The 5,302-nt window shown below is 34.1% G+C and overlaps 1 non-coding gene across 1 annotated transcript; it reads right to left on the bottom strand.

Moving 5' to 3' along the window:
• Positions 1 to 3,443: 3,443 nt before the first annotated feature.
• On the bottom strand, positions 3,444 to 3,550 carry LOC145003569 (small nucleolar RNA R71). The gene has a single exon (XR_013662025.1). It is a non-coding gene; the product is annotated as a small nucleolar RNA R71 (small nucleolar RNA).
• Between the last annotated feature and the right edge of the window lie 1,752 nt (positions 3,551 to 5,302).

Genomic DNA, 5,302 nt, shown 5'->3' with positions numbered 1-5,302 from the left:
TGTGACGATTCCATGGGCTGTTTTCTCTAATATACAATGTGGCGTATGCTTGCACCATTCTTTTTGAAGATTGAAGTTTTGATTGATGGTTGGTTTCGCAAGTTCAAGTCCAAGTTCTTATTTTTGAAGAGGTCCAATATTCGAGATGCATATTTCAACAACACTTTTGGAGATGATAACGCCACTATCCTAGGGGAGTCTGTTCCCTTTTCTCCCTTTTTCTTAATTTTAATTTATTTTATGCATACAATGAGGGCATTATATGTAATAAGTGTGGGGTAGGGGGTAGAAAAAGTAAATTGCTAGAAAATTTGGTAATTTTGTATTATCTAGAAAACTTGGAAAATTTAAAATTTTTAATAATTGAATCTAGTAGTAATAATTTGAGCTGCAGTTGCTAGTATTATATGGGATGATCTGATGAGAGGTCAAATGTTTAGTTGAGCCAATACACGTTATAATGCATTTGTGGCTTCCCTTATTCTAGTGAAATCATGGGACTAAAACACAATCTCGCTTAGTTTGAGGGATGTGATATGTTTAGCAGCCTAAACTTGAAATGTATCCAGGAAAGATATGTCTTAACCAATAAAGGTTGAAGCTTAGCGCCCCTGCTTAAGCATGTAGGTTTTTGAGTGATATAAAAAAGTGAGATACATGTAAAAAAAAAGAGAGAGAGAAATTAGCAAAAGTAAAGATATTGAAGAATTTTGGAGCATAAAAGTATCAAAGTTTGAAGATCAAAATATCAATATTCTAAAAGTTGAAAGTTGAAGATGCCAAAAATCATTAAAGAAGTGAATTCAAAGAAGTCAAAGATCAAACATCAAAGAAAGAAGAATTCAAGAGCTCCAAGATGTGGTATCTTCTTAAAAGTTGTAATTCTCTAGTTTATGTATGCTTGGATAGCTTTACAAAAATACTTTGAGGTTAAGTAGGATTTCTGGGGATGGATTCGGAGGGTTGCATAAAATGAGCATTGTTCAAAAGAAGTGGGCAAGTGTTTATGAGGATAGTGAGTATTTAGAATTAAGGGGGTTACTTAGGAAAAGTTTTAGACAAAAAATGCATGCGTTTAGGTCTTGGCATAATGGCTGAGCTGGAATTGGATTGTTCTATGTGATGCTAGTAATAAAGGTTTAAGTTTAAATAAGAAGATTTGCTTGAGGGCAACCAAAGCGTAAGTGGGGGGTATTTTGATATTGCCATATTTATACACCTTTTTAGGCAATATTGATCTAGATTTTTATAAATATTTTGGTGATTTCCATAGAATTATGGTACTTATAAGGATAAATTGTTATGTGCAGCCAAATAGAAGTATTTTCGAAGAAAAGGACCAAAAGTGACAATACCTGGAACTTTGGGGGGCTTGAAGAAAAGAAGGATGAAAAAGTCAGCAAAAACCGTGCTCACGACATGAGGAAGTGGGATGTCACGACGTGAGTAGGAAATTCTAGACGATAAGCATCTGTGTGAAGGAATCCTTGCTAAACACGATTATCTCGAGTTCACGACGTGAGACTTACATTCTCATAACGTGAACAGTAAATTTGAAGATATCATAAATACTCTTGCCCATTACGAAAAGAGAGACTTTTGGCTGACTTAGAAGGGTTCCTAGAGACGAATTTCAGAGGAAGACAAGATTTGGAAGTTGGTTTTAACACTAAGGAAGAAGAAGTTCATGAAGTGGTTTACTTATTTGGTACAATTAAACATGTCTTTGATTATGGTTTTTGTTTGTTTAGTTGTTAGTATGTCCAGCTAAATGTAGCTGCTTCTGTTAGCTAGATGAAGCTGGAACTTATGGTTTTAATGCATTAGATTTGACTTTACTTGTTGGTAATATGCTTGTGTTGATTGATTTTACCTAGCATGTTTAATTTAAATATCTGATTGCTTTAAATTCTTGTTATGTGTATTTAGTGAATACAAAGTTGCATGAATTTGAATACCTAATAATAAGTGAACACTAGTTTATTAGAGCTAAGATCAAACCAATCTTAGATAAGTAATTAAATCATTGAATTAAGCTGTGCTAGAGAACTCATATTATGTCTATAATTGTGTTTTGATTAATCAATCTTTCATGGCTCCAATCTCATTTAATAATTGATTTTGTGTTAACTATTGTGCGACCATACATATATTTACATGAATTGATTAATAATTAGTAGATTTAGAACTAAATTTCTAATACTTCATTAATTGGTAACCAACAGTAATAGTCATAGCTAATGTATAACCATCGAATGAAAACAGATTCAAACTAACAAAAGTATTTTGTTTATTGGTTGTGTTTGTTAAAGAATTAAGTGCATCTAAACTTACAAAATTAGATAAAAACTATTCCTTTGCTAGTAATTAGGTTAATTTAGTAGTAGATAAATTAATTAGTCAACACTATTCCCTGTGATCGACACCCGACTTACCCAACTATTTTATAATTCGACTAGGTACATTGCTTGGGTGCATTTTAGTTAGTTAAGTTAGTTAGGTTATAAATATAAAATTAGTGGGTACTTTTGTGCACATCAAGTTTTTGGCGTCGTCGCCGGGGAACGACTTAGTTAATTATTAGTTTGTTTGCTTTAAATTGATCGATCCTTTTTGTAGGGTAAAACCCGCAAGAAGTTACTTTTCTGTTTTAATTTTCTTTCTGCATTACAGGACTCACGGTGTCAACCTTCAAGATTCACGATGTGAGAACTGAAAGCCTTAGTTTTGTTTATTTTAGTTCAGTTTTATGTTTTATTTTTGTCTTATTTCAGGAGTTCATGACTAGAGGTTCTAACACACCTTTGGTGCCACCACTTGAAGATCTCGAGTCTGCAATTCACAAAAAAAAAAAAAAGAGCGTGAAGGAATATCAAACACCAAAGAAGACACCTTTACAAGAGCTCCAATTAGTGTTCTCAAAGAAGTTGGGGTAGAAAACGGGGGAGTCAAGTTCAGCTTCAAAGAACAAGAGCAAGCTTGAACACTTAGATCAAATACCCGTCCAAACCGAGTCTGAATACGATACCGAGCCTGAATTTCAATACATACAAGTGAACCCGAGAACGAGCCAAGGAATGAGATGGCGAATATTGAAGAAATGTCTATGGGAGCTTACAGAAAAAGAATTGGAGATGATGTTGGTCCAGGCTTAGTACAACCTGCCATTCCTGCCACTTCCACATTCGAGCTAAAAGGATATCCCATTCTATGGAAAAGATCATGAGGATGCGTTCAAGCACTTGGATGAAGTGAACGACAATGTTGATTACTTCAATGTCCCAAATGTTAATAGAGACACCGTCTTGCTAAGGATGCTTCCCGTTACCTTTGAAGGAGCTGCAAAGGATTGGTTAAAAGCACTTCCACCTGGTACAATAACTACTTGGGCTCAAATGCGTGAGCAGTTTCTAGACCAATTATGTCCACCATCCAAGATTGCTAAACTCAAGAAGGTAATATCCAATTTTGAGCAAAACCCGGGGGAGTCACTATACGAAGCTTGGGAGCGTTACAAAGGGTTGTTAAGGAATTGTCCTCAACATGACCTTAACATTCAACAAGAAGTGTCCATATTCTATGACGGGGTCAATGTGATGACAAGACAACTCCTTGATTCTCAAGGACCACTTACAAAGAAAAATCTGGGTGAAGTCAAGGAATTAGTTGAAAATTTTGCAAAACATTCTTGTAAATACCACAATCCAAGGAATGAAAGCATGAAAGGAATTAGGGGTGCACAAACTCAAGAGATGGTTGCTGTGATGACAATGCTTAACACTATGGATAGGAGATTGACACAAACGGACCAATCAATTCATGCAATTCGAGTTGGTTGCGAGAGATGTAGTGGCCCACATTTGAAAAAAAGAAGGCCATAAGGACCCTTAAATAGGGCACAGGCCCAAACATTTAGGGTTTCTATCCATAGCACGGACTCGTTGAGTCGACTCTCCGACTCATCGAGTCCATTCATTAATCCGAGTCATCAGTCGCGATCCTACTCGACGAATTTAGGCGTCAACTCATCGAGTCCCTCTTCTCATCTCAAAAACAAATACTTAAATGATGCTACCTGGAAATCCGGATGTTACAGGTATAATTTGTGGATTATATGAACTATTTTACAAAGTTCAGGATAAAACATGAAAATAAGCTTATAAACTATAATAGGTATAGTTTATGGATTATCTGAACTATTTTACAAAGTCAAGGTTAAAACATGGAAATAAACTTATAAACTATAATATGTATAGTTTATGGATTATATAAACTATTTTACAAAGTCCATGTTATAACATGGAAATAAGCTTATAAACTATAATAGGTATAGTTTATGGATTATATGAACTATTTTACAAAGTCCAGGTTAAAACATGGAAATAAAATTATAAACTATAATAGGTATATATAGTTTATGGATTATATGAGCTATTTTACAAAGTTCAGCTTAAAACATGGAAATAAACTTATAAACTATAATAAGTGTACTTTACATATTAAGTATACTAAAAATACATCGTACTGGGTTTGCACTAACGAGGTACAAGTATAACGTACCGGGTTATGCACGAACGGGGTACAAATACACCGTACTGGGTTTACATTAAACAGGGTACAAATACAACATACCGTGTTTATATTAAACGAGGTTCAAATAATACATCATACCGAGTTTATATAAAACGAGGTACAAATACAACATATTGGGTTTATATTAAACGTCGTACAAATAATACATCATACCGGGTCTATATTAAACGGGGTACAAATAGAACGTATCGGGTTTATATTAAACGGGGTACAAGTAATACATCATACCGGGTTTATATCAAACGGGGTACAAATAAAACGTATCGGGTTTATATTAAACATGGTATAAATAATACAATGTACCGAGTTTATACTAACGGGGTATAAATACAACATCTAAGTAATCATAGGAGGGTATTAACTTCATATCTAGTTTATAGTGCAACCTAGTCTTCAATTAGTTTTACTTATGATTAAAACTAAAATTTGTTTTTATGGAAAATTTAGGATTTTCCAGGATAAACATCATTATCTTACAAAAGGTTCAACACTTATTTACAAACTAGTATAACACAAAGGACCTTCAATTGTTACTTCTATGATTTCCTTAGCTTATATATCAGGGCTATATATAAATAATATCTGATAGGCAATGGAATGTGTGACTTCCGCCTTACTTCCTGTTCCTTGTTTGGCTGTGGGCTTAAGGCAGATTCATACATTCAACTGTCGTTCGATATTAGATTATATATAGCTAGTATAAACTAAA

The sequence above is a fragment of the Lactuca saligna genome, chromosome 6, assembly GCF_052625555.1.
Source record: "Lactuca saligna cultivar CGN05327 chromosome 6, ASM5262555v1, whole genome shotgun sequence".
In the NCBI taxonomy this organism is placed as follows: Eukaryota; Viridiplantae; Streptophyta; class Magnoliopsida; order Asterales; family Asteraceae; genus Lactuca; species Lactuca saligna.
Note: the sequence above shows the minus strand (reverse complement) of the source record. Positions and strands in the feature narration are given on the sequence as shown.